General features: G+C 50.9%; 1 long non-coding RNA gene across 1 annotated transcript; it reads right to left on the bottom strand.

Annotated features, from left to right (window-relative positions):
* Positions 1-304: 304 nt before the first annotated feature.
* On the bottom strand, positions 305-10,422 carry LOC118906452. The gene is made up of 3 exons (XR_005022491.1): positions 10,107-10,422; positions 875-1,144; positions 305-426 (listed from the first exon to the last, which is right to left on the bottom strand). It is a non-coding gene; the product is annotated as an uncharacterized LOC118906452 (long non-coding RNA).
* Positions 10,423-11,098: the final 676 nt, after the last annotated feature.

Raw genomic sequence — 11,098 nt, 5'->3', positions numbered from 1 at the left:
TCCCTGACCTCTGCCATCCATGCTCATCTGCAGCACTTTCTGGCTGCAGCCCTTTCACATCCTTGTTTTCTTCCCTGTGAATAGTGACACATTCTGCATATTTAGTATAAACGCATCTGTTCGATGACTATTTCACGCCTCTAATCCCAAACAGGTGAAGCACGACGCTAGGCACATTGCAGACCTCGCCAAATCACTGTCAGACAGTTGATTATCAGTTAAAGTATTCAAGGCCCAGAACACCTGGTTACAAATTCAAATCAAAGCCTGAAATAATTTGTAACGCGTAGGTTTACCTCCTCTGCTGAGAGCCATGTCTTGTTTGACTTCTTGCTTTTATAGCCTCCCGGACTCCTTCCCTGGATATTCTACTTGAGTATCTCCATGTAGACCCATCCTTGCTGCAGTCTCTGGGCGGACGCTTTCCTAAGATGGGGAGAATTTAAAGTTCAGTGGCTCGGGGGATTTGTCCTGGAGCCAGCCTGGCTAGTCCTTCTCTGGCCTTGATCTCAGGTCTACTAACAGGCTTTATTCTGAAGGCCACGTCCTGCCTCCGGCTCCTGTTCTAGTTGTCTCTGGACACCCGAGGCCTCGACACCTGCCTGGCCCACATTCTGTTTCCTCTACGACTCACCCTGGATGGAGTCTGGGGTCCTGCTCCTGAGGCCCTGTGCCCCCTGTGTGACCTTCACGTGTCTCCTGCTGTCGGAATACCTACTGACCTGCCTGCCAGGACACCCACCCGGCACCTCTAGCCAGCTGCCCTGTCATAGCCACCTGCCTGTCCCCTCTTCTCTGTATACACTGTGGCTTCCCAACAGGACTGACTACCCTCCTGCCCGCTCTAGGTCTGCCCCCTCAAACCTCACCTTACCTGGTGCTGGTATAGCCTTCAGGTGCAGACTCTTCCTTGCTTGGCTCTGGCTTACATCTTTATTCATTTATTCATCCACGTAGCCACTCACTCATCCAGCAAATATGTGCTGAAAGCCCGTTCCGTGGCAGGCAGTGTGCTGGAGGTTGGGCTCTGTGCTCCAAAAACTCACCAGCCTCTGAGCCCGAGGCTTCACACAATGCCCCTCCCTGAGGCTCCACGTGGGGAAATTACCTTGAATGATGGGTCTGATTGTGGCCACCTGTAGTGCTGTTTATAACAATTAAATTGATAACACAAGGCAGAACAAGAGAGATTAGATTACACTTCTAATCCTGATAGAATTCTTTGGTATAGTAAGAACTCATAGTAATAAACAAATTAAGCCATACGAGCTACAGTTAATTTTTAGTTATTTAATTTAACATGTGCCACAACTCTTTCAAGAAGTCCTGGTTGAGACCTCTTTACATCCAGGAGTCCAAGAGGAATTGTCTTTAGTCAGTTATAGTTCAAGATAGGCTGGTGATCCGTCTGAGTGACAGTGAGACAGCTGGACCCATTTCATAGTGGACACAGTGCTAAGACATTATTGTTCCTCCACCATGAAGTCAAACTAGAAATCTGAGCATTAAACATTTTAATAATGAAAGTGTGGCACTAATTACACACTTAAAATTTTATATTTCTTTTTGCATCCTGAAGGGTATCTATAAGGGCAATATTGGGCTTCAGCTCAATGTTTAACACTTGCCATTCTACCCTCTGGCCAAGATGAGTATTCACCACAGCTCTAAAAGGATTCATTGAAGCTTTTATATTTCTTTCCTCCAGATATTTTATCCCAGTTAAAAATAGCATCTCACGCCAGAGCTGAAAACAGGTTTCTCCTCTCTTCCCTTCCTCACTCACTCTGGTTCTCAGCCTCCTCCTGAATCATGGTTGTGGAGCTAGTTCACTGAGATGTCCTGGAGATGCAAGGCAAAAATCCCACATTTCCTCTGGGGAAACAGTGTCAGCCGGTGCCTGTCCCACTGGTGTCGAACCAGCCCATTTAAACCAGATGGTGTTGGCCTCTTCCCCCCTCCCAGTCTTCTTCCAGCGAAGAGCAAGGACCCAGCTTTTGTCCTGGTTGCAGGAAGCCTGTATTTACTCTCCGGTCGCTATTTAGCCATGCCTGTTAATACCCAGAGCAGATCCGGGAGCCCGCACCCCACTCACCACGCTCTGGGTGGAGACTGAATGGTCATGGAACGGTCCACACGTGTCTGAAAGGAGGCAGAGGAGGCGGGCAGCAACAACACCCCACGCTGATGGCAAACACCTGCAGCTGGAAGAGCTCCGCATCCCCACAGAAATCACAGTGAACAGGTGGTCCATATTTTCAAGTCAGCCTGGATTTCCAAACGTCGCGTCACTTGCCTGATGAGTTCACGGCATCCCTGTGAGCCAGAGCCCTTTTTCATCTGGGACCAGAAAAGTCACAAACAGCCAGCAGGGTCACCTTACTGGCTGAGTAAGGACACAGGTCCCTGAGCTAGCTGGAACTGTAAACGCCATCAATGACATTCTCTCCACCCTGGGAACCTCCTACACGAACTTGTACATTACCCCTCTGGCCACACGCGTATTCCCTGCCTTCACTGTAACTTCCATCTTGTCCCATTTTTGAGAGCAGTTTGCTATGTTTGTCTGCCCAATGGGCTGTCTTGGTTATAGGTTATAAGCAGTTTCTTTCCAGAGTTTCAAGCTTCCTTTCTCCCTTTAGGATTACATTTTATATTTCCATGCAGTTTGCCTTCTGGGAGAATGTTCGTGAGGAGTAGTCACTTTGGTTGCCCAGATGGTCTTCCTTTCACCACTTCCATATTTTAAGGATCCCTTATTCTTACATTTTTTCAAAAGTGGTGTGTTTGATTTGAGATTTTAGGCTGAGGACACTGCTGGTTACTGCAAATATTCCTGCCCGTTGCTATTGTTTCATCCCTTTGAGGCGACTAGGTGAAATCTGCCGTTAAACTACTGAGATCAGTCAGGGCACCGTTCCTCAAAGTAAGATCTGTGTCCACCATCAGTGTGCTCCCTAAAAATTGCAGACTGCTGGTCTGGTTGCAAACACATTGACTACAAAATGTGGGTGGGGCAGGAGGAGGCCCTGGAATCTGCATTTTCCCACAATTGCAGCAGGTGATACTTGTACACTGTAGAGTGTGAGAACAACCATTCCAGCTGAAGGAGTGAGCTTCCTAGATGTCCTCAGAGGCTGCTTTTCTCTGCACATCTCCTCAATCCATGGGACCCATGCTGTAAGAAGGACCCCTGTGTTGGGTTTTCTTGCCTGCCCTTGTGGCTTTCAGTAACTTTCATATTGTGCAGAATCCTGATGGCCATTCTGAAGGCAAGCTGCACTATCTTAGTTGGACTCGATGGAGATGAATCTGGCCACAGTGCCTAGGATGGGGCTGAGTGGGCAGAAGAAAGATCGGTGCTTCCCCACATTTCCCACATGGAAGCAACATAAAAAAATGATGACATTTGAATTGCACACTGAGATTAACAGACGAGACTTCCTGAGGCTGCAAGATGCTGGTCTAGAGGCTGCAGCCTCCACAAGCCTGGTCTGGCCGCCCTGAGGGCTGAGGAGATGAAACTCTCAGCACACCTGTTGCCCATTTGTCCGGAGCCCCGCATAGATGTCTGTTGCTCTCATCCAGATAAGAAATGGATGATGGCCGGTAGGAATAGAGAGGCGGGGATGAAGCAGCAGATGTTGAGGGTGGGAATTTTAGACTTAACAACCAATTAGGGACTTCCCTGGTGTGCAGTGGTTAAGAATCCACCTGCCAATGCAGGGGAACACAGGCTCGATCCCTGTGGAAGATCCCACATGGCCCCAGAGCAACTAAGCCCGTGCACCACAACTACTGAGCTTGCGCTCTAGAAACCCGCAAGCCACGACTACGGAGCCCTCGTGCCACAACTACTGAAGGCCACGTGCCTAGAGCCTGTTCTCCTCAACAAGAGAAGCCACCGCAATGAGAAGCTCGCGTACCGCAGGAAGAGTAGCCCCCGCTCGCCGCAGCTAGAGAAAGCCCGTGCACAGCAACGAAGACCAACGCAGCCAAAAACAAATAAATAAAATAAAATAAAATTTAAAAGCCCAACCATTAAATGGGGGGAAGATAGAAGGGAAAGGCATCAGAGGGCTGTGAGTTCTGAGGCCCAGAGGGATGAGGACTTGGACAGAGTAAAGACAGAGCCTGTCTTATTGCTGCGGGAGCTGTTCCTTTACTTCTCACCTCTCTCCTCCGTGTCCTGGCTGAAACCACATGCTTTCCCCTGGTCATCTGTTCACGGGCTCCTAAGATCAACGGGAAGAGAGCGACGTTACAGGTGTTGGAGTAGACGGCTGCTTTCTCCTCCCCGCCCCTTCTCTCCTACTAATGAGGGTGAGGGGAGTAGCTTGCATTTCCCATTTTATTTCTTGGTCGAGTAAGGCACACACAAGCTATGTACCTTGTTCCACGACTTGCCAGGGCTGAGGCAGGGAATTTATCTCTGGCCTTTTTCATTCCTAAATCAATGTTTTGTGTGTTTTTGCAATCACCACGGACACCGCCATCTCAGCACATTGACTGATGACCCATTTGTTCTTTACATTCAGGCTCAGAGGCTCCTAGGCTGCACCCAAGGCTCCCGGTGTGAGCAGAGCACCCTGACTCTGTGAAGACCCAAGTCCCGGGGTCCTTTGTGCTCCAACACATCACCAAATTCTTCAGTTCACAGTGCAACACCCTCTGTGACTTGCACCCCCAAATCCGCTTGCTGGTCCTTAATGGCCATGATATGCGAGGTCAGTTTCCAGACAGGGCAGACCCAAGAGAAAGCTTGGCTTTAAACCCAGGGGTGGATTACGTTTTATGGAGCCCGAAGTCTATATAATTTTGGAGAGTGTCTTTAGGAAAAAAAAAAAGAAACATATACTACTACTTATGCATAATTCACAGAAAACGCGGGACTGTGCAATTGAGGGGCCCTGAAGATTACGCTCCCTTAGCTCCTCAGTCACCCTTCTCTGCTCAGGGCTGCTGATGGCAGGCAAAACCTTGGGTCACTTCTCCCTTCTGCTCTCATCTTGCCTTGCGCAAGTGCAAAATCACAGTATCCTTGCATCTGAAAAAGGCAGTGTCATCCCAAGGCCCCAGAGGCCCCTTTATAAATGTCAAGCTAATTATTGGATGATGAGATAATAGCTACAGTGTGTGCCGTCTGGGTCAGCTGCTGCTGCTGCTACCAAAATACCCCGCGGATGCCAAGTGACATGTTTGCAAAGATGGGAAGGACTAAGCGCTTCAGGCCTGGACGGTGAAAACAAGCTCCCAGGTCGCCTCTGGCAGGGAGACACCTCCGAGGCAGAGGATGGGGAGGGGGGTGGCTGGAGGAGGCTGTGGCAGATGAAAATCTCTTCCCTGGGGAGAGGGTAGCAGCAGAACTTCCTGAGCCTGCGAAGCTCTTTACATGCATTATTTCTTTTCATCCCCCAACCAGCCTTTTAAGGTGGGAGCGATTATTATCGCTAACTACTAATTAAAAGAAGAACTGAGGCCACACCACACAGCTAGGAGGGGGTGGAACCAGTATTTGAATCCAGAACTCATGGGGAAGAGCACCCTGGGCTACGATCCCCTCTCTGTCCGTTTTTGGTTTTTTTTTTTCCACATACACGGGAGGCTTGTGTTTATAAATGACACAAGACCTGCCCACAGTCAGGACTTCCCATGGGCAGGACGGAATGAGCAGTTATGCGGCCAGCAAGGTGAGGCCGTAGCGCTGCTCCTCAGGTCCCCAGTGAGCGGTTACATTGGGTTGATGATTTGCAGATGCGCTCTGTGGAAACGTAGGCACTCCACGGAGGTTGCCAGGAAGCAGGGGGGCGGGGGGGGGAGGAAGGGGACATCTGATGGGGAGTGGTGGGTGGAGCCGTCAGGCAGCTGCAAGAAATGCCCGCTTCCAAATCCAGCCAGAGCAGCGCCACCTTCATCTCATGGGCTGGGCTGGGCTTCCTGATAAACTTTGTGTTTGAGCGAAGGTATCTTCACCCCCAAAATGTTACAGGACCACATGAGTCCTCCCAGCCCTGCGCCCACCACACTGGCTGTTTGGGTGGGAAGATTACACCAGGTTCTGCAGGGAAAGCAGATCCCGACCGTCTCTGTTCAGGCAATCTAGTGAGGCTTATGAACCCTCCCCTAAGCAACATTTTCAAATGCATTAGAGAGAAAACATAAGATTACAAAGGAAACCAACTACACTGAAATACAGTTATCAAACTATTCTTTAAAACATCAAAGTTGCGATCTAGTACCGCATGTGCTTCTTTAACACATTCAGCAAGATCTAGTGACAGGCCTATCAACCACCATAATTCCCAAGCCATGATGAGCGTAAACAATAATCTAAGATATCTGCAACCAGTACGCTGTGATAGGAAGATGGGATTTCTACTGGTGGCAAATCACAGACGCAGCTACAACATCTGAGGTCCTCTGCCTAGACTCGTAACAGCAGGAAATGCTAAATTTTGACCGAAGGTTAGCGAAAATAAAGGTGTAAAATTTTTTCCCATCCAAGTGTCCAGACCCTTTGAATTCTGTCCGTGGGCCCCGCAGCCCCTCATGGAAATCCATCAGCACAGCGCATGTCAGACACCTGAGTTCGTAGCCCTAATTATCAGTGTTGGTGCGCTTCTGTGAAGCAGCTGGCACAATGGCCTGGCTCGGTGGAGCTCTTTAGTGCTCGTTCTCTGCTCTAAGTCCTGGTGGCCACCAGGGCGGGGGGTGGAGGAGGAGAGGGGCGGCATTTCTCCACATCTCTTCTCACTGGATTGTGATGAGGTGCCTCTGGCCCTGAGACTGTCCTTTAACTGTCCCTCCGCCAAGGAAAGCTGCAAAAGGAGGCCCACAGCGTTCCATCCTGGGTGCAAGGGCTTTATCCATTGCCCCATGACCAGAACACTCACTCCTGACCCAGCCCGTTCTCATGCGCACACACTGCAAGCTCGCTCCCAAGAGGGAGACTCCAGGAGGATCCATCGGGTAGCTCGCTCTGCTGTGTCCAAATAACAGACCGTCTCGGCTGCAAAGACATGGGATTAGGCAGCCTTCAGAGAGCTATTTTGGGACGACTGGTTTCTTTTCTCTCCCTCTGATGCTTTGTTTTCAGGCTCATTCACAGAATGCCACGGAGGTCACGGGAGCCGAGGAGAGGTGGCGCTTTCTCCCCCGCACCTATGGTGGAGCGGGGTGGGTGTAGGGCACAGGGCTCAGCATGCCTCCCCTACTTCTCGGGAAGGAACTGCTAGTTGTTTGCAACTTCTCAGAAACCCCAGAGCAGTGTCCACTCACCTCTCAGGTGGCCCCGTGTTTTGGGGGGGGCTCAGGCTGGAAGATGGAAAAGGGCAGGGCGGGGCCTGGATGAGCCTGGACTGAGCCAAGAATGTCAGAGCTGGAAGGGACCCCAGAGAGCATGCAGCCCACCCTCCTCATTGCCCAGATAAGGAACCTAAAGCCAGGTCCCATGGGTCAGGGGCCGAGCCAACACTGGCAGCCCTCATCCCCTCTCCTCAGGCCTCAGCCGGCCTGAGCCTCAGGCGGATCTCGCCCGTGAGGGCTCGGTGAACCCCCTGGACTGTGCAGTAACTCCTGCCACCAAGTCTCTACACAAGAGTACACAGATCTCCTGCCTGCAGGCTTTCCCTGTCTCATCTGCCCCTGTCGAGCTGGAGCGATGCATCTTCCTGCCTTGGTGCTGGAGGTGCGCCCCATCCGTGCCCCAGCACCACCCAGAGCTGGTGCCACTCCCAAGGGTGGCTTTGCCTGAACGGGGCTTGGGGATGAGGGTGGGACCACTTCTTGCTCTTTGAACCCCCAGTGCCGGCCACCAACCTGAGGGTCAAAGTACGTGTTCAGAAAATATTTACTGACCGACTTTATTAGGCACCAGCTATGTACCCTGCACTCTGCACCATCCAAAGCATAAATGCTCTTAGCCTTTGGCAACTTTATAAGCCAGGAGGAGAAACAAGATACCAACCCTGCCTGGCAGGAGAGGAGCTCACTGAATTGGACACACGAATAAGCAAGATTTGAGGAAACAGAAGGGCAACAAAATGCAAGTATAGTTTCTACTACCTCCAAAGTGAAGCATGCCCGCTGATTCATTTATTCGAATGCACAGTCACAATGTTGGTCTTCTATTTATATTTATTTTTAGCTTTTTACTTGGCTGTGTTTATATTTTTTGAAAGTTTTAATGTGCATAATATATTTGTGCATTATTATACAAATAAATTAATTCATGCCATATAATTTAGAAATAACTACACATTTATTGGAGGTTGTGCTGAAAGATGTTTTACTGATAAGGGTATTGGATTTAAATGGGTTTAAACTGTGCTGGGTGAGAGCCTTCTGGCGAAGGGAGAATCAGGAGGGCTCCCTGGGGGTCTGCACCCCCTTCCCCTGACCCCGCTCAGTACTCTCACTTCTTCCCGGAAGATGAGGCCTGCCATCTGAGCTCTGGACTAGCCATCTGCTGCTCCAGCCCCTGTCGCCCGGAGCCATCACCCCCCAGGCCTGGGCAGTGAGCGGCGACGGGGCTCTCAGTCCGCCCTGCCCCCTCACCAAGGGGCCTCCGGGGAGAGGTGCTCCATTGCTGGAATGGGTCTCAGCCCCAGCCGACCTGGGAGAGCAGTTCCGACGTGGGGAATGTGGATGGAATAACTTTCTGTTCAGCTTTCCCAACAAAAGCCACTTGTAATTTATGTCCCTGCACATACCGTTCCACGTTTCTGCTCACATTCTTCCCGCTGCTGCCTAGAAGCCTTTAAATTTGCAAACAGCCCTGCTTCGGCATTTGGGAGGTCAGAGCCATCCATCACCCCCGTGTTTTATTTCCACAGGGACTCTTGACGTCCCCACGGAGAGCCAGGCTTGGGGACAGGTACCTGCGATTCTAGAGAAAGACGACCGGAATGGGAAGAGGGCAGAGACCCTTTTTTTAGGACCTCATTTTAAACATTGTGCCAGGTACCAGGCTGGGTACTTCGTAATGTAATTGGTTCTCCCGGCAGACTTGGGAGGTACGGATTATCATTTGTAAAATGAGGAAATTGAGGTGTGGTAGGCTAACATTCCCTGCCTCTGCCTGGGATGTCCATGCTCTAAACCACAAAACCTGTGACTAGGTTCCCATACATGGCAAAGGGGCTTTGCATATGTGATTAAGGATCTGAGGATGGGGAGACTGTCCTGGATTATCCAGAGGGACACAAGGTCATCACAAGTATCCTTATAGGAGGGAAGCAGGAGGGCCAGAGTCAGAAAGATGCAGTGATGGAAGCAGTGGTCCAAGTGATGCAGGGCTCAAGCCAAGGAATGCAGGAAGCCTCTAGATGCTGGAAAAGGCAAGGAACTGGATTCTCCCTCAGAGCCAGAAGGAGCACAGCCCTGCAGACACCTTGATTTTAACCCAGTGAGACTGATTTTGGCACCTTTCCTCAGAACTGTAAGGTGAAAAGTTTGTGTGGTTTAAGGAGCTAAGTTTGTGGTCATTTGTTTCGGCAGCAATAAGAAACTAATACACAAGGCATTACTTTTCCCAAGGCCACAGAGCTGGGGAGTGGCAGAGGTGGGATGTGAACCCAGGTCGGTCTGACTCCACGGGTCCAAAAGATGTTAAGAAACTTTTCAACGGAGCTCAGAGCTGATAAGCTGAAGGTGCTATTGCTTGGCCAGGTAAGAGAGGTGTCCCAGGCCTGTGGCAGAGTTGGAGGGACAGATGCACTGGACAGAGGGGTCCAGGCTGAGTCAGGAGGTAAGGGGAGTATTAGGTACCGAGAAGCTCACAACTGCAAAATGGCTCTATCCTTCCTCCTCGAGGACCCACGATCATCTGACAACCCTCTGTTCCCGCAGGGCTTAGGACGCAGGTTCTGCCCCTTCAGTGACCGCAGCTGGCCAAGGCTTCTGCCAACGGACAGGGCTGGGCTGGTCTGGGGGCAGGGCAGCAGGGCTTCTACCCTCCTCTATGTGGAGGCAGGGTGGTCTCCCATGACACTCTCAGAAGAGGCCATGCCCAGCTCTGCCATGACCAACCATGGGACCCTGGATTAATCACTGAATCACTCCTGTCCTTAGTCTCCCCATCTGAAAAATAGGATGACGGTACCTACCTCATAGGGCTGCTGGAAGGATTGATTGCACGTGGGTCTAAGGGGAGCTGAGTCTCAGCTGGCATGCAGAGCTGTGGTGGTGACCGTACCTCCCCTTTGTCAAGGGCTGGTAGGTGCCTCTGCTGTACTGGTGGCCAAATGGTTTTAATGGCACCCTTGAGTCCAAGTCATGGGTCCTTAGCTGCAATTACCTGCTTCAGCCACCACTGCTGGTGAATATGAGCCCATAGGGCTGCCCTCCCATTCTGAGCTTTCACTCCCCTGTAACAGAGAGAAGTGATCTCTCAAGCTCTTCCCTGTGGGGGACATCTGGCGACCTAGCGCCTCTGGCCAGCAGCCCTTGAAGGGCACCGTTGCTCCTGCTTCCCCACCCCTTGTCCAGAATGCCGGGGGAGGCTGGGCACAGACCTCCCTCCTCGCTCTCCCTCCTGATCGTTGTGGGGAGCACCGGGGGAGGGGGACAGGGGACAGAGGAGCAGCAGGATGGAGCCAGCAGTGGCAGCCTCTGCAAGTGATTCTTCCCGGATTTGTTTTGAGAGTTTCATTCGGTGACACATCTACCCATGTCGCTATATTTATCTGTGAGAGAGGCAGGATATTTTTGAACGGATGTAATTTCTGGCTCTTTCCCTCCAAGAAAAAAAAAAGTTTCTCAGTCCTATTCATGTCTTCCTGCCTCTGCTCCTGCCTCTTCCACACTTCTGTATAAACACACCCATGCACACACACACGCACACGGCAAGGCAGACCCTTGGTTCAACAACTGCTATTCTGAGACTCTGTGGCTGACTCAGGCCTAGGTAACGTGATGGATAAACAGACAGAAAGGCGGATAGACTGAGAGAATTGAGAGGAATTGAATAAATGACCAAACTCACAGTGAAGAAATTGTGGGTTTGGGTGCTTATTTTTTCTTCTCTTCCAACTTCACTGAACACATGCTTAATAGGAGGAAAACTGACTGAGGGCAAGAGAGAAGGCCCCAAGGGGCA

This window comes from Balaenoptera musculus, chromosome 13, assembly GCF_009873245.2.
Source record: "Balaenoptera musculus isolate JJ_BM4_2016_0621 chromosome 13, mBalMus1.pri.v3, whole genome shotgun sequence".
Classification (NCBI taxonomy): Eukaryota; Metazoa; Chordata; class Mammalia; order Artiodactyla; family Balaenopteridae; genus Balaenoptera; species Balaenoptera musculus.
Note: the sequence above shows the minus strand (reverse complement) of the source record. Positions and strands in the feature narration are given on the sequence as shown.